Here is an 18,746-nt window from a genome sequence, read left to right on the forward strand (position 1 = left end):
CGAGGTACTATTTCTGGGTTAGCGGAGTCTGTAACCTGAAGCATCTGTAACCCAAGGTACCACTGTACAGTACATCTATGTATCTCTGTTACCTCTTAGGCAGACCACTTCCTCTCTATGTTAGAAAAACACTGGGGGCTAATTTGAATAGTAGACTGTCTGGCATCTGGTGGGCTCTGGAATTGTGTTGTGCTCTGGAATTGGCCCCTCCCTTCGGTTGTTCAGTTAAGTTCAGTTGGAGAGGCCAACTGTCATTCTAGCTTTATTCTTGCCCCAAGATGTTGTTTTAGTTTCTCTCAGACAGGATGTTATTGTGTTACAATGTTATTATTATTAAAGCTTTGTTTAACATGCGTGAGCTGCTTACTTTGCTGAAAAAAAAAGAAACTCTGCGGAAGAATGGTGGAATATCCTAAACAGGGTGAGTGAGGGGATATTCCCAGTCTGACAGTTGAGTTGATTTTTATTTTTATTTTAATCACCCAGCCCTCCACAACACTCTGGAGTCCATTTTACTCAAGCGTTTGTGCCTTCATTCCAAAAGAGAACTTGTTTTGTTCACTTGCAAAGTTTTATCAACTACAGTGGTTCGCTACTTTAAAATGATTTGGGTCATTCTATTCACTGTGTGTGTGTGTGTGTGTGTGTGTGTGTGTGTGTGTGTGTGTACATTTCCTTATAACCACATTTGTTGAACAGGGCTAGCTCCCATGTGCACTTCTTGCACTGTTTTTGCTCTTGACAAGCTGTGTCAGGTTACACCATAACGCCACATCATTTTACTTATTGCATTGTGCCTAGTGCAGCCTAATGCTATTTGACACAGTACGCAGGATAGCTGCAAACAAACACATTTTTCTGTCAGCTGTCTTCTGTTTTGAAGAGGAAGAGGCCAAATCAGAGCTATTTTAACACTATAGTGGATAATGGTTAGAAGGAAGTGTGGCAGAAGTAGGGTTTCATATGAAAAGTTTTCAAGGGGAAAGGAAATGGGGCAGGGGGCAGGATCGTTGGGCACCTGCCAAAGCAGAGGGTTCCCCTGGGCCCGTTCCTCCTTCTACTTGTGGTCACTTCCTGTTCACCTGTCACCTCTAAGCAAGAGAGCCGTGAAGAAAGGAAGAGGCAGAGCGGTCACTCACCTTGATCCCTCGCTTTGGCCAGATGTAGAAAAGAAGAGGGGGGCTGATAACATTTTGCTCAATGGCCCGTTAAAACCAGTACTAGAGCAGATTAGTGTTCTGGGGTGAGCAACTTATATCTGAAGAACATTGAACCCTGTAAACTCTAGCCTCCTGTGGAGCACTGTCCTTTTTTGGCTCTTAGAAGCTACCACAGAAGACAGAGAGGTACTCTCTGAGGAAACTCTGGGAGAGTTGTTCCATAGTTCTGTTTCTATCTCACCCTACCACAGTGATTGTTGGTAGGGAAGGTAATGTGTACACACACACATACACAAAAATATTTTTGAAAATTGAAAGAACCTCAGCCAAAGATTTTTGGACCTCGTAACCTGACTGTGCTCTTAATTTTACTTTTGTGTTCAATAGCCTTTGCTGTGTATTAGTGTTTCCTGTTCTTCATGCAGTGCCCATCTGAAAACAACACTGGTCTTGGTGCCTTGTGTTATAGTTGATTCCCTGATTACACCCATATCCTTTTCCACTCCACCTAAGAAATAGCAGCTGATAGGCTCCTGAGTTCATTTGAAACACTATTCAAAAACTATATCGTTCAAGCAAGACTGATTATAACATGTCCGGAAAGGCAAAACTGTCCGTTCGGATCAAATCAGCACTCAGGGGATTTGTTGCTAAGATTTATTTGAAGAATGTGCCAAGAATTAAGAAAGTGTATAGGCAGAACTTCCTCCTTCATCCTGGAACTATAAACCCCCATTTATGTGTGACCTAATTTATAGTCGTCTATAGTTCACACAGGCCGTGTTTCCTGTATTTCTGCTTTGGAGATCAACTGAGGCAACACTGTAGGTGACTGGAAATATCAAGACAACAACCCTGTGTGCCTATTGGCTGTATCCAAAATAAACAAGGAACAAAAAAGGCAGAAAATAAACACCAGACAAAAAAGAACCCCCATGGGGATAAAAACAAGTTCTATCCAGCTGATCACGTTCACTAACCACAAAGGTTCAAGGTCTACTATGTGCATATTGCTATTTGGCCTAGATTCTACTACATTTTAAACAGCAATTTCAAAAAACTACAAGAAACCTGGCAAACTATTCAAATATTACTTTTGCCAAGAGCAATAGGTAATAACACAAAATCTGAAGTTTGTGATAATCAGTGACATTCAGTTCAAATGAAAGCTGCTCTGCAGATTGGCTCTAGTATCTTTACAGATTCCCATTTTCACAGGGATTAATGTACCCTTGCAGGCCTTACTTATATTTAGAACTGAAAACTGAGACTCTCAGAATGCAGCACTGTCAGTGTCAGCTCAGAAGTCCTACTGAGTTCAGTGGGATTTACTCCTAGGTAAGTGTACATCCAGTTGCAATCTCAGGCTCCAAAGAAATGCCTATGGATCCAATTTAGGACATTTTTGAGTAGACACCAGTGATATTTTCTCTCTATTTTTATTACTTCCCCTTGTATTTATATTATGCTTTTCTTTGATCATAGGACCCAAAACAATATACATATGCTTCCCAGGTGGTCACCCATCCAGGCACTAACCAATGTTTCAGCAAGTAATGGCCTGGAATCAGGCCCAACTCCCAACCTGCTTTTTCACCTTGGGCAAGTAAATGCTTTTAGGTTTCCATGGGGCCACAGTCATCTCTGGATACAAACCGTGTAAGGGGGATAGGAAAGGGTGTACTCTGTACACCAAAGAGGACATAAAGTCCAGCCAACTAGAAATTCCCAAAGGGGCAGACTCCTCCATGGAACAGGTGTGAAGTGCCATACTGGGCTGAAAGAATAATTTAGTACTGGAGATGTACTATTGCCCACTGACCAAAATGCCCAGGGTGATTTTCCCAGGGTGATCTTGAGATGGAGAATTAAATCAAGAAGGCATCCAAAGGAAGAAATGTAGTTGTAGTGGGTGACTTCAATTTCCCTTACATAGACTGGGTAAGTAGATGTTCTGCTTATGACAAAGGGTTCATTACTTTCTAGATTCCATAAAAGACTGTGGCCCTGGACTCACTCTTCTGTGGTGGCCAAGGCCTGGTGTGAGATGTGTTGTTGAGCCAATTGGAAACAGCGACCATGGTACTATCAAAGTCAACATACATGTAAGTAGAATAGGAACTAGGGTTGTGGAAATCTTTCCGTTTCTCTCGGTGTCTCATGTTTATGCACACTTTACCTTAAGTATATGCATTTTTGTGCACATTACTTAACTAGAGAACTACACTGCAAAATTTGGAGAAGTGTGCACTTTGAAAGATGGCTATCTTTCAGTGCTCATGCTATTTTTCAAAAGTGTAAATTTAGGTAGATTTCACCTTTAAATGTGAACCAAATCAAGTTTCTCCCTCATCCCTAAAAGGAACAAAGACATTCTACGCAGAAGTATAGAAAGGTTTCTTTGGTGGTAGTGTTTGCGGGTTGATGGGGTGGGCTGGCAGAACATACCAGAAAATGTATTAAATCAGATTTATATACTGAGCTTATCACAAGTAGAAGAGGGGGAAAGAAAAGGAAGGACTATGGGTGCAGGTATTGGACAGGATGTGTTGGTGTGTCCCAATGTCAAACAGGTGAGCCTTTTACTTATCACTCTCAATGTCTTCCCCTTCTTTCTCAGCTTGTGATTTTTACGTGTGAAGCATGAGAGACAGGATTCTAAATGAAGCTCTTACACAACCCTGCAGATAAACACATTTCATGCTGAGCGCAGGCTGGAAAATAAAGGGAGGATTATAGCTCAGGTCCTTTGCTGTTTTGAAGCGGATCACCCCAGGGCAGCAATAGAAAAGAATCTAAAACAAAAGTTCGTGGTGATTCAGAACAAAATCTTCTGACCCTTCAGAAATGGCAGTACTGTTTTCCAGTACTTTGGTCTCTATAATGCAGAAGATTAAATATCTTCACTAAATATGTAAACTAATTTGTTCAAGTGTATCTTGGAAAAGTGAAAACTTACCATTCCTCTATAATCGGGGAACCAATCTCTTTTTCACTCAGCCACTTGATAGCTACATCTATTTAAATAGACTCTGTACTTCTGAATGTAAACAGTTCCTGTCAATGCGAGCATTCAGCAGCAGATCCTGCCACTGGGTGGAGCACATTGTGTGGGAAGAGGAGCAAGGATCTTCTTGTGATGCCCTATTTCTGCGACTCCCTTCCCTTGGAGGTATGACAGACCCCATGGTTCTTTGACTTCTTCTAGTTATTTCTCTTCATCCAAGCTTTTTAATGAGGCCAAATGTAAATTGATGAGTGTCTGCTTGCTGTATTGTTTAGGTTTCACTCATGTCCTGCTTATTATGTGCTTCCCATTTGTATCTGGTTGGCCACTGTGAGAATAGGATGCTAAGCTAGATGGGTCACTTGCCTGATCCAGCAAGGTTCTTCCTATGTTCTTAACCCAAAAAGTATTGACCGCTAACTGATGAACGAACAAAAAAAGTAACTTTATGACCTGGAACAATAACGTCAGCATTCCCCATACTTCAGGCAAACCTTTAACCTCAAACATTAAGAGTTTTATTATTCAGCATTATTCTTATGGAATGGTTTATGAAAACAAACCATTCCACCTTGAGAATGAAGCTCATCTCAGTTGTTTCGTTATGAGCTTGCTTTGAACCGCTTTTAATATAGTTATACTTCTTCTGAATTACCTTTTCTCATTCTTCACTATTAGTAAAGGTAAAGGGACCCCCTGACCATTAGGTCCAGTCGTGACCGACTCTGGGGTTGCGGCACTCATCTCGCTTTATTGGCCGAGGGAGCCAGCGTACAGCTTCCGGGTCATGTGGCCACCATGACTAAGCCGCTTCTGGCGAACCAGAGCAGCACACAGAAACACCGTTTACCTTCCCGCCGGAGCGGTACCTATTTATCTACTTGCACTTTGACGTGCTTTCGAACTGCTAGGTTGGCAGGAGCAGGCACCGAGCAACGGGAGCTCACCTCGTCACAGGGATTCAAACCGCCGACCTTCTGGTCGGCAAGTCCTAGGCTCTAGTTCGCTTTTGTTAAAATGAAATATATTGTGTTCCTTAGTTGGAGATGTAGTCATACAATTACCTATAGCCATTCTTGGCAATTCCAGAAGAATTTAAGCTGTTGTGGTATAACATCTGTCACAAGGCCATTGGACCATGTAGCTCAGTGCTGTATGCACTAACTGGCAATGGATGACAAGGGTTTTAGACACAGAACATTCCCAACCCAACCTGGAGATGCCAGAGGTGGAACCTGGAACCTGCATGCAAAAGCAAATACTCTACCACTGAGCTACAGCCCCTCCGAGCTTGACTGAATATGGTGTGTACATCCATTCAAAGGGTGTGTTCAAGCTGGCACATCTCCATGCCAGGACAAAAGTGTGGTGGGTCCTTATCTGTTTGCAGATGACAGTTCACTCTGAGGAAGTTCCCCAGAGACTCATCAGCCATTTTGCCCAAGCCTGCAATAAGTTTGGCCTTACCATCAGCCTGATGAAGACCACTTTTCTAGGTCAGGATGTCACCATGTATCAGCATGGTGATCACATGCTTGATGTGGTAGACAATTTTGTCCACCTGGGTTCCACCATAACCAGTATCCTCTCCATCAACACTGAGCTGGACAAGTGTATTGTCAAGGCAGGTATGATAATGGCTCGTCTCTCCAAAATGGTATGAGAAAATGAGATGCTAACATCCAATACCAAGATAGAGGTCTACCAGGCTTGCATTTTGAGGACACTGCTTTATGAACGTGAGTCGTGGGCAACTTATAACCAATGCCAGATTAAACCCTGTGGAGGCCCCTAGGCAGTCGAAAACTCAGGGGCCCCCCTCATGTGTGTGCTCTAGTGGGATAGCATTGAACTAAGAAAACTTGACTGTATTTTTTTCAAGATCAAATCAATATTATTTTGATCTGTTGTGGCAGGGCCCCTAAAAAGCATGGAGCCCATAGGCCTACTCTATTTGGTAATCCAGCACTACTTATGACCATCAGGAGCAATGCCTCAACACCTTCCACATGCACTGTGTCCGGCAGATTTTGGGTATCACATGGCAGGACAGAGTTTCAAATAATGATGTTCTCTCTCAAGCCCACATTCTTAGCATGTTCACACTCCTGTCTCAGTGCCATCTACACTGGCTTGGTCAAGACCACAAAATGGAAGGTGGCAGGATCCCCAAGAACTGTTAGAATTCCTGCTCCATTATTGCAGTCATGGGATTTTTGTCTATCACATGACGGTGTATGTTTTGACTCCACAAAGTGGAAAGTGACAGAGACAGGATGTTTGTGTTACTGTGTTCCGTGAAGTGGGACTATTGTCCTTTGTTCTTTTTCTCTTTGCTGTCTGATGCTAGAGAGAAAGGGAGCCATGTTGCAGTGCTCCATGTGTGTTTATGTGTAAATAAAGTAGATTAGCCAAAATGCTGAGTTGCCATAGCTGTCAACCTTCCCTTTCTTTGCGGGAAATTCCCTTATTCCAGCGCTTTTTCCCGCTGCTATCCCGGAATGTTAGATATCCTGTAGACTGTCCCCGGGACAGGTGAGGCTGCTGATCCCTTATTTTCAAATCTGAAAGTTGACAGCTATGTGAGTTGCTGAGGTCTGTTACGCAAGCTGCGAAGACTCTGGGGATCCCTAAGTGTGCCGATGTCTGTTGACATAGGTCGCTGTGATATTTGGGCTGAAGCTCCCGAACAATCGACCAGGAGAGAGAGAACATGCCAGTCGGGCATGTGTCTCTGCCAAGGTCCTACTTGAGTTTAGGACAAGCTCCTGACAAGAACATGCTCCACGGGGAGCTGGCTTCCAGTACCAGACCCATTGGCAGGCCAGCTTTGTGTTACAATGATGTCTGCAAACGTGACGTGAAGGGTGGCAACATTAACCCCACCCCACCATGTGGGAATCACTTGCAGATAACCACAGTGCCTGGAGTCAGGCAGTCAAGTCATAGATCAGTGACCACTGGGAGGACTGCAGATAGAAGAAATGCCATAGTGCACTTGCAGCAGCACAACCGGATGCCTTCATCTGCCCCAGCTGCAACAAAACATGTCTCTCCCATATTGGTCTCTACTGCCGCAGCAGGTGCTGCAACCTTCCAGCAGTTTGACTTCACCCCCAAAGGTGCACTCCTCCATTTGTCTCCTGAGACAGACAGATGCCAACAACAAGTAACCAAGCAAGCTATAGGTGTCAACGTAATTCAAAGGACAATCATAAAACAATTCATATGCAGGCACAAAAATATTGTTCAGATCGGTCAGCTGCTTGGCTCATACTATTAAGCACCTAGGAAAATGTTTTCAGATGTGTCTGTGCTCTTCCTAAACAGGGAAATTGACACGACATTTTTCACCTCTCATTGCATGAAGGTCACGGTTCCGCAACACTTAATCGTTATTAATGCAATCTTTTAATACAGTTTGTGCTGCGGATATTTGCTGCAGGGTTATACATGGGCTAAATGAATTGTTTGCTGTAGAGATGACTGCGGTGCAGTGAGAGAGTGGGATATTGTTTGTACAGATTGCTGAACCCAAAAAGAAAACCAGAACGTTCTGCATATATTGTGGGCAGCTTAAAAACCAAACACAATTCGGCTAGATTAAAATAGGAACACGTTGCCCCCATATAATGAGGGACATTATGTAAAGCCCAGAATATGTTTCTGGAATCGCTGCAGATTGCATTTAAGAACATCCTCTCTCCTTGATTTCCTTCTGGTGGCTGAATTGCCACCTAGAGAGCAAGGGGCTGCAACGCCCTGGCAGCCATCATAGAGAAAAAGCTATGCATGGAGAAAGGGATCTCAATTTATTTTCAAAATGTATGTAAACCTGCTATGTTATGGAAGTTACTGATTATATAATAGCAGCACTTTGGGAACATAAAGAAACACAGCCTGAGTTGACAGCCCCTGCCTCTTTATTACGTTATGTCATTCTTTAAAAACCCAAATATAGTTCACCTTTTCCAGCAAAGGGTTTCAGCGTGCAACAGAGGGTGCCTGTGCAGTTAGAGAAGAAAGCACTTGTCAAAACGGGTTGCGACTATTGTTAGCAATTGTGAACTCAGCACGGCATGGTTGCCTTTTTTAGATGTGTGTATGTATGTAAATCACCAAGCTCTGAAGGCCTCATTGCCTGCTATGCATATTACATCTCAAGATAACCGGGAGACGGATGTTTATAAATCAGAGTTATCAGTGAAATAAACATAGTAAAGCTATTTTTATTGTGATCACTGAAACATCAAATGCTCAGAGGAAAGGTCATACCTCTTCAAAGAACATAATGTGTATTCATCATAATCTTTCAAAATAAATTAACAATTGGGCTTTTCGTTTTTGAGTAAACAGTGCCATCACATGGCAAGTAAACAAAAATGAATGCAGAAAATGGATCGTTGTCAAGACATTCCTCTAACGTGCTTTTTTAAAGCTTTTTCAGCACCCTGTGAATACTTTTTCATTCACCCACATTTTAGACTCAGGCTGCAAATAGTTTTATACTATCTCTGTTGTAAACTTTTTTCCTGTCTTTCATTGTTTATTGTTTATTTTAATTATCATAGATTGTATTTTTTAAATTATAATTGGTATAAGCCATGAGGAAATATTTATTCATGGGTGGCTATAGAAATTTTGGGTCATGTCCCAATCTCTTCCCCCACCCCCACCCCCACCTGAGAATAGAGGAATAGAAAAGCATGTTTTTTCTTCCTTTCCCTTTACCTAAAGCATCCCTGTGCAGGGCAAGGCAGGGAGGTTTTCTTTAACCTTGCAGCATACACCCACCGAATTCTAATCTCCCAGGCATAGTTAGAGACTTGAGCAGGCAAATTCTGTCTCCTCCTCCTACCAGTTCCCTTTCCTCCCCACCCCATCAGCATTTTGGTATTCAATACATCCTATAAGCAAACAGGCTTATGTCAGAACATTTGATCCTGCCCCTTTTCTTTTAATTTATAAATGTGTTTCTAAATATACACTCCTGCATACCTAAGGAGTTCACTGTCTTGTTCTGTGGTAGCTCCATTTCACTTCCAAAATGACATCTTCCCAAGTTTCCTATTATTATTTGGGTAGATGGGAAGATGCAATGACATTATGACAGCGTAATTAATCTGGCAGCAATTAAATTACACTGTCCTAATGTCATTGCATCTTGTACCTCTTACAATCTTGTGCCAACAATGTTACCTAACAAGTTCCATTAAGAGGAATACTAAGAAAACGTCACAAGCCACTTTTCTTTTTAATTGGCTACCACAATTTTAAAATATCAGGAAAATGATGCCCCCTAATAATCAGAATGGAAGGAAGTTTACTGGGCCTAATGCAATATTGTGGTATCTCAGCGTTTCTTTCTTGTGTAACAGCCAGAAAGGCTGCCTTTTCAATCTTATAATGAGGTATCCAATACCTTTCTATTAATTAGAGAAAAGGTAGAAACTGAGAGCAGATACTGACAAGAGATTATCTCCAGCTGTCACTGATCTGTAGCAAAGTGCTTTCAAACGTACCGTATTTTTCACTCCATAAGACGTACTTTTTTCCTCCTAAAAGGTATGGGGAAATGTCTGTGCGTCTTATGGGGCGAATACGTGGTCCCTGGATTGCCCAGGGGCAAAAAGCAGATCGTGCTTTTTTTTTTAGGAAGAGGGAAGGGGGTGTTGAAACGAAGCCACTGAGCAGTTGATGAGCAAGTGATTGGGAGGGAGATAAGGGGCGCTAGTGATAAAGGAGGCTGCTTGGGAGCGGGGAGGTAAAGACAATGAACTTGCAAGGAGAGGAGACAGGAATACTAAAACAAGCAATGAGGAGAGAAATTAGAAGAAAAGGAGGAACAAAAAACTGCTCCAGCTAAGGAAAAGACGCTAAGGCAAACAAGAGGGAAGGGGGTGTTGAAAGGCAAGCTATCAGGAGGGAGACAAGGGACACTAGCAATAAAGGAGGCTGCCTGGGAGCGGGGGAGGTAAAAGCACATGGATCCTCAGGATTTTTGCATTGGGTCACCCCAAAGTCTCCATCAGATCACATAGCATGCCCATGACTACAGCCTGCACCAAAAAAATCACGCATCCATTGTTTCGTGGGGCCGCAATGGTGCAAAAACGTGGTTACAATGCATGGATCCACATGGATCCTCAGGATTTTTGCATTGGGCTACCCCAAACTCACCATCAGATCACATGTCTGTGGCCACAGCACGAACCACAAAAATCATACATCCACTGTTTCGTTCAGAATATTTTTTTTTCTTGTTTTCCTCCTGTAAAATCTAGGTGCATCTTATGGTCAGGTGCGTCTTATGGAGCAAAAAATACAGCATGATGAATTGAAAAAAATGTTTAAAATATTTTTTGTAAAAACAAACAAACCCAGAAGCCTTTTATTCAGAATTATAGGTACTGACATTCCAAAGGAACAGAAAAGACTTTTCGTGTATGTGACAACAGCAATGCAGATGCTACTAGCCCAGAGATGGAATGGCAAACCAAGCTGTTAGACTATGACGAAATGACAAAACTGACCAGAAGGTTCAGGAACCAAGAAGACCAAAACTTCAACGAAGAATGGGAAAAAAATGATAATTTATCTAGGAGACCATTGTAAGCAGATGAAAACCTTAGCAGGATTTTAATAACACTTGTAATGTAGCGAATATTATGGATAATGTGGAAAGATATAAAATATGGACTATGAAATAATATGCAGTTGAGAAGGTGGACAACAGGATCCATGGAGGGGAAGGTGGGAAGTCCAGAGTTTTGGAAAAATCTCCAAATAGGGATATGTAATTTGGATTGTTATAATTCTATATTTGTAAAATCAAATAAAAATTATTATATATGTAAAAAGGGAGGCTTGGGCGGTGGTGAATTGGGTTGGCACCTTCCCATTTCATATCGGGTGACGAAACAGGATGGCACCATCCTTGCCTGTCCCTCAAAAATGCCATATAAGAAGTGGAAAGGAATTTCTGCAGCAGGGCACTTTCCCTCCCCTCCTCTTCTTGAATGTACACTCTGTAAAATGGAAGACCCTGCGGTATGAGGAGAACAGTCTTATAGCACACAGTCAACCCAAATGGAGGTGATGATCTTCTTGTCATTGCCGCAGTCCCATCCTTGAAACTACAGTCTGTAAAGAGGAAAGAAGGAGACACTCTAAGCAGAACAAGAGGAGAGAACTGCCTTCTACTAAGCTCATTCACAGGGCCATCTTAAGCATATGCGGCGCCAGGGTGCAAAGATCCACCCAGCAACCCTAGGTTGCCCAGAGTTGTCGACCTTTTTTTAGGGGGGGACCCCACATTTATTGGGACACAGGGACTCACAGCACCAACCAAAAGGGGTGCCAGCGCCCCACACACAGGGGCATACGAAGGGGGGTGCGGGTTCCATGCTGGGGGGGGAATGTCGGGTGGGACGCATAGTCACTGCGCTGTCTGCCCGCTGCCTCCTCCCGCATGGCGGTTAACTGTTTCGACTGCGTGCACAGCACCCGGAGCGCCATGTAACGTTGTGGGCACTGCGATGCATCCTGTTACGTGTGCCAAGCTGCGGGTTCCTTTGCCGGCTTTTCCGCTGTCAGCACATGCTCCCAGCACCGTCCAACGTGGGGTGCCAGTGCAGAACAATGGGGAATGCAAGCGGCATCGGAGGCAACATCTCCGGACAGGATCCGTGTGCTCCTATTCATTGGGTTTTGTTGCTGCCTTCAGTGCTGTCAGCACGCGGCAGATCCCACCACAACGCTACACGGCGCTCTGGGCACGGCGCTAAAACAGTTAGCTGCCATGCAGCTGGGAGAAGACCCAACAGCCGAGCGGAGCCAAGCCTGCTGCTGCGGCTCGGCGCAAGTTCGGGGGCGAGCGTTGGAGTCCAGGGAAGAGCCACCTGCAGCAAAAGAGCCTTTGGCGCTCCGATGGGCTCTGCTCTGCTCAACTGTCGGCGGCTCTTCCCTGGACTCGGCCCCGGACTCTCAGCCTGATGTCCCTGAGAGCCCGGCGCCCTGGTGCCGTTCACCCCTAGTGCCAACGGTTAAGACGGCCCTGCTCCTGTACAGGATATAGCCAGTGCCAGATTTATGTCTAGGCTAAGTAGGCTGAATCCTAGGGCCTCTAAATCTAGGAGGCCTCACCAGCCTGCCTGCTCCCCAGCAGGCAACCTCCCCTCTCCCAAAATTGCAAACCCAATACTTCATGCGAGCGCAGGGCGACTTGGGCCTCTAAATCTAGGAAGCCTCACCTGCCTGCCATCTCCCCAGTGCCACAGTCTCCCCTCTCCCAAAATTGGAAACCCAAGACTTCATTCAAGGGCAGGGAAACTCAGGCCCAGCAACTATGAGACTTAGGGCTAGCCAGTGGGGGCCCAATTTGAAGAAGTGGGGCCCAACTTTAGGTTGGTTTGTTTTTTTGTAGGGCCGCAGTTCACAGCCAAAAGGGACGCGGGTGGCGCTGTGGGTTAAACCACAGAGCCTAGGACTTGCTGATCAGAAGGTCGGTGGTTCAAATCCCCGCGACGGGGTGAGCTCCCGTTGCTCGGTCCCTGCTCCTGCCAACCTAGCAGTTCGAAAGCACTTCAAAGTGCAAGTAGATAAATAGGTACCGCTCCTGCAGGAAGGTAAACGGCATTTCCGTGTGCTGCTCTGGTTCACCAGAAACGGCTTAGTCATTCTGGCCATATGACCCAGAAGCTGTCTGCGGACAAACGCCGGCTCCCTCGGCCTATAGAGCGAGATGAGCATGCAACCCCAGAGTCAGTCACAACAGGACCTAATGGTCAGGGGTCCCTTTACCTTTTTACTTGGTTCACAGCCAAAGTCTGCAAAATTTCATAGATATAAATAAAATGAATCTAGTTTGCCCTGGTGGGTCCCCCCCTTAGGAGTGGGCCCACAGGGCCCAATTTGGCCCAATTGTTTCAATTGCCTTAAGGTCAGCCCTGATGAATCTGTGCAGGGGTTGGCCCTGCACCTTCTAGGTCCCTGGTGTCACTATTCAGAGTATAGACCTTGAGTATAGACTCAAGGACTTGTAATGGAAATAAAGGGGGGGCACTTATTGGAAATCAGTTTTGTCAACTCCCCTCCCCAAAACCAATTGGGTACTACAAACAGTGACCCTGTTGATTGTTTCTTTGATTTGTGGTATTATTTTATTTCAGATACAAATATGGAAGCACATTGCCATTTGGTTCCACCCAATGCATGCAAATGTTTGGATTCTATTATTTTCCCCCTTCCATTTAATAGTGTCTTTAATTTTTTTTAATCTAAACGGATAATAATGGATGGACACACAAGTTGTGGCATTTCTTTTCTTTTTATTTAATAGGCTTTGATTAAAGTCTTTGAAGTGGATGAAAGCTTGCTGTTCCTGCTGGACTGTATTGTAGTCTTCTTTTCTTTTCAAGAAATAAAATAAAAAGAAAATAAAATAAATAAAATAAAAACGGCAATTCTGGAGAGAGACTTAAAACTCCCTCTCGTGGTTGTTGGAGTTAGGACATCACCATTCCAATTCTTCCATCTTCTGCTTAAAAAGCCTACAGTGGCTGTAGTGAAGTGCCTATGCAATTGTCTCATCCTCCTGCAAGTCTTTGCATATATGTACATATAGAAACACGTGCAGAAGGATGAGACACATAGGCTGTATTCACACAACATTTTATTCTAGAATGGAGATTGAGTACTTGTGTTTTTTCTACATTACACGTGCACAATCTAGATCTACTTCATATCTTTTTGTCCCTGAAAAGTGCTTCTGCATTCTGAAAATAAAAGCTCATTGTGGATTGATTCTGCCTTACCCTGCAGTGTATTCATCTGAAAACAGATATAGGTGGCCTCAGCAAAGCGGAGTGTATCTACACCTGTCCAGTGATTTTTGGGGGGTGGGTGTGTACCAAAATCACAATGACCACATCCTTCTTCATTCACCAGTGCAGGGAGGAAGGGCACAGGTAACCTAATCAGTGAAAGGGTTTTCAAATGTGTTTCAAGTAGCCTCTTTCACTAGGGCCACTATCAAAACTCCAGACATGCACATCAGAATCCACACAATCCATGGTCTCTCTCTACACACAGCTCCAGCAATTTCTCCCCTGGATGATGTCATCTCATCATCATCATCATCATTTTATTTGTATGCCACCTTTCCATAGTTAAAACAATGCTCAAGGCGGCTTACAACATGACAAGATTGACATAACTACCAACATAACAAAAGTCATAAACAATAAACAAAACACATCAAAAGGTACACAATCAAATGGAAAACAATTTCCACAATAAATCGTAAAATCTAAAACTAAAAAATACAACGTTAATATCAATTACAATTTAAAATGACATAGATAAAAAATAAAAACAAATTTTAAAAATGAGCCCTCTCTGTCGAGGAGCAGTAGTGCTTTATGGAGCCTGTCAGGCCCCGTCCCAAGCCAGGTGGAGAGGGGCAGGGCAGGGCAGGGCCCTTCAGGCTCCCAGCCTTCTGCCATGCACCACTCCAGCCACCCCTCAACAAATCCTTAATAATGAGCTTGTTGGACTGCAACTCCCATTACCTCTGACCATCAGCCATGCTGACTGGGGCTGATAGGAGGTAGCGTCCAACAACACCATCTCAAGGGAACCATGTTGGCACTCCTTGTTCTTTATTTTATTATTATTATTATTATTATTATTTATCCACCCTACACCCCAAGGTCCCAGGGTGGGTTGCAACATTAAAACACAATATTAAAAGCAGTTTAAAACAATTTACACAACTTACGGCAAGGAATAGGGAAAATGTCTCTGAGGAAACTATAATCAGCGTTTATATTCCGTTAGTTTTGAATGTTTTCCCAAGGAAATCTCTACAATTTCAAATATTTATTTCTTCCCTTAAGCTCATAAACTACTAGAAATTATAACTGCAAATATTGAGAGTTATAGCAAAATGAAAATTATACTCACAGATGATAGTCTCACTAGAAACTGCAATAGCCATACTATATCGTGTGTGTAGCGACATTAAAAGAAATAACAGCAATGAGGGATGCCCACTGTCATCCATTAATATGTTCTAGTATCAGTTTCTAAGACTGAGTCCATACCAATGCTTTCTAACTGTATTTATATCAGTGCAGTGTTTCATGAACTCGTGTGCTATTCAAAGTTTTGGATTTGGCTCATTCCACATTCTGTATTCTCTTGTGCCATTTGAAGAACTGGTAACTCATCAGGAGGTGGTTCACTACTGGATCTTCCTGTTGAACTCAGTTTTGACTCTCTGTGTTAGGAAGGACACATCTGGTCTCTGGTTAGGATCAACTCATTGTTCCTGTTGTTAAGTCTCCTGGATTGCATATTACTTGGCTGGAGAATTGCACTGATAGTTGAGAATTTCAAAAGACTGATATATTTTGGCTTGCGTATTTGGTTAAAATCAGGTAGGCTCGCCTTTCAATGCAAACTGAATTTCTCCTCAATCCCTACCAGTGAAACCTCTGTATTATTATTTTTTAAATCGTATAATTGTAGAATATTTTGCTTCCATGCAAGAATTTTGTCCTGAAATACATCAATGGAAGATGCCTTTGAGCACATGCAAATTTCCTTTCTTTTATTTTATTGAGGACCTGGCCAAGACTCCATCATGTCTAGAGCAATAGCACGGAAATACCTTTGAAAACAAGGAGTTTCCTTTCTGCTCTAAAGGAGCAGACAGTCTTCATTTTGAAAACTGCACAAGGCATTGCTGAAAGAAATATTGAGAGAATGCCACACACCCACACACACCCCACACCCCTGCCCTTTCTCTCCATTACTTCATACCACCTAGCCCAATGGTAGTCCCCACAGACCCTTTTGCTTATAAACCTTCAGTGTAGTATAGGGAACGGATTGGGCACTTGCTGCCAGATGGCATTCACAGTCTACAGATTATGAACATACTGGTTTGTCATCATGGGTGTCATAGGAGCCAACTCCTAGGGGCTGAGGGAGCTCCCCCCCCCTTCCCTGAAATATTTGAAGGAGCCAGGGCCCCCCCAAGTTGATGGGCATTGCCATTCAAATGCTGAGCATGCACCTTGTCATGTGATAGATGATGCGGGGCACAGCTTACCTGCCCTTCCCAATATTTTATTCAAGTTGGCACCCCTGATGGGAGTAATTGTGTGTAGTCTCCTCAAACTTCACAGGCTGAACAAATTGTTGTTAGAACTTCTGGAGGCAGGAGCTGGGTAGTTAAGTGCTTACAGTAAAGTCATAAGGGGAGAATAATACAAAAAGCAGAGATAAAATAAATAAATAAAATCAATTTGAAATTTACAAGAGCCAAACATTTTGCACCAACTAACTTGTAGATGTAGACAATGTCACATGGTGATACCATTTTAAATAATTTCTGCTCTGCCACCACATGGTGTCACTGGTGGTTTGCAGCATGAGGAACGCATGAGTTTTAGGAACATAAAATGATCATTCCAAGCAGTAAACAGAGGAAGAACATTAATACACGAATCAATGGTTCTCAGGACAGCGACCAAGAGTAATGAACTAGAAACCATTTTAACAATAAAGAATAAATACATTTTTTTCAGGTTGGGAAATAGATCCCATTCTACTAAACTGCATGTTCAGAACATACACTAACAATTTCATACACAGTAAAATGCTGTTGGTGGCTGTGCTCTCAGTGCATGCAGACCCAGGCTGTGCCTTTTGGCCTTCCATTCTGCCATTTTGTTTGTAGGAAGCTGAAGAAATATTTGTGAGGCCAGACTGACACGGGTTCCAACAGCTATGGTGGAGAAACAGAGGGAAATACTTCAGATTGTAACCTCCCCAAATTTCCAGTGTTCCCAAGATGATGGACACCCTTTGAATACTGCCATTTAGTATAATGATTAGTAGACATTTCTTTATAGATAAAGAGCAGGCAACTGTCTTCTTTATGTATAGCAATAAAAACTGGGCCACTCTCATGGGCTCCATGGAAGATATTAATCCTTTCAGGAAGAGATAACTGCAACAGCTGGTCCAGGCAAAGTGAAATGACTGCTTCAGGTGGCAAATGAGTAGCATAGTGGTGAGAGCCCCCTTGCTGTTTGTTCTAGGGCAGGAGTGGGCAAACTTTTCTACCAGTGGGCCGGATCACCTGCACCTGCGTCGCTCTTTCCCCGCTGGCTTTCAGAGCCATAATGTGGATGGAGGAAGTGTCTACGGCTTCCTATTGGCTGCAGGAGCTTCCTGCAGCCAATAGGAAGCCGTGGCTGTGTCCCGGAAGTCAGTCCCCATGTGGTTTAGCTTCTCATGGGGACTGACCAAGCGGGCAGCAAGGACCAGGGGCTGGTTTAACAACCCTCACAGGCCGTATCCGGCCATCGGACCGTAGTTTGCTGACCCCTGTTCTAGGGCCCCTGACCATACATTCAATTGGAGCTATATAGGGTACATCACAGGTGTACAGTAAAAAATAAATTGCCATTTAATTTCTGTATGTGGAAGAGGAACATCATCTTGTCCTTCATCCCAGACAGCAAAGTGTATTGGGCCAGCCCTGAGGGCATGGCAGGAACTTGCTGGTTCTCTCACCTTGGAAGGTGGTCAACTCTCCTTCACTGGAGGCTTTTAAACAGAGGCTGGATGCCCATCTGTCAGGGATTATTTAGCTGTGGTTTCATCCTTGCAGGGGGTTGGATTAGAACAGGCATCCCCAAACTTGGCCCTCCAGATGTTTTGGGACTACAGCTCCCATCATCACTAGCTAACAGGACCAGGGGTCAGGGATGATGGGAATTGTAGTCCCAAAACATCTGGAGGGCTGAGTTTGGAGATGCCTGGATTAGAATAACCTTTGAATCCTCTTCCAGCTATACAGTTTTATGATTCTTCTAGCCACAGAATGAAGGGCTCTTTCAGCATGCCTCTATATTATGGGCAATGTATTACGGTATTTGGAGTAGTGGGTTGACTCCATTTCAGCTCTAATCCTCTCTCCCTCATCTCCCGCTGTAGCATTTGTTAACATTAGGCATGATTTTTTTTATTACTTTTACATCGGAATTTGTTTTAAAATCCACCCCTAAACAAATTTTGGATAATTATTTCCTACTTAGCATCACGTTCACAATTTAGAGGGGCAGCGGCAGACTTTCACATGCACATTGCAGAATGTAAAAATTTAGCATGCACAGCCCACATGTAATGGCTCCCAGTCATTACGCATGAAGGCATGCATGGAACTTTACAAAATGCAGGAGGACCGTTCCCTGCTCAGGAAGCTTAAAATCTGAAAATCTGGCACAGGGGAGAAACAGAGGAGGAGATGGGGGGAAACAAGCCCTTCACAGGCTTTATTTTCCATGCTCTGATAGAACATATGAAGGGGAGAGAGGAGCTGTGTAAGTTAGCTATCATCCCAACATGCTCATGACACTCATAGCACTTGGATGTTTCAAGAGAGCATGCAGACACTGGATGTGACCAGAGCGGCAAGGTAATGTTGGAAAGATGCCGGGATGGTCCCCATGTGCACCCTAAATACAAGGAGGACAGTGTCTGAATAGGACAACACATTTGCA

The 18,746-nt window shown here is 43.6% G+C and overlaps 1 protein-coding gene across 2 annotated transcripts in view; it reads left to right on the forward strand.

The window, feature by feature from the left end:
* The first annotated feature begins 375 nt into the window (after positions 1-375).
* HRH1 (histamine receptor H1) overlaps positions 376-18,746 on the forward strand; it is an 88,136-nt gene continuing 69,765 nt past the window's right edge. Inside the window, exons 1-2 of one of the 2 annotated variants that reach the window (XM_081901214.1) lie at positions 376-421; positions 3,147-3,265. The gene's annotated coding sequence lies outside the window, so the exon portion shown is untranslated. Of the gene's footprint in view, positions 422-1,324; positions 1,347-3,146; positions 3,266-18,746 lie in introns of those variants that run through there. The other variant, XM_081901217.1, reaches the window with a different exon arrangement.

The sequence above is a fragment of the Podarcis melisellensis genome (genome assembly GCF_964234715.1).
Source record: "Podarcis melisellensis genome assembly, chromosome: 2".
Taxonomy (NCBI): Eukaryota; Metazoa; Chordata; class Lepidosauria; order Squamata; family Lacertidae; genus Podarcis; species Podarcis melisellensis.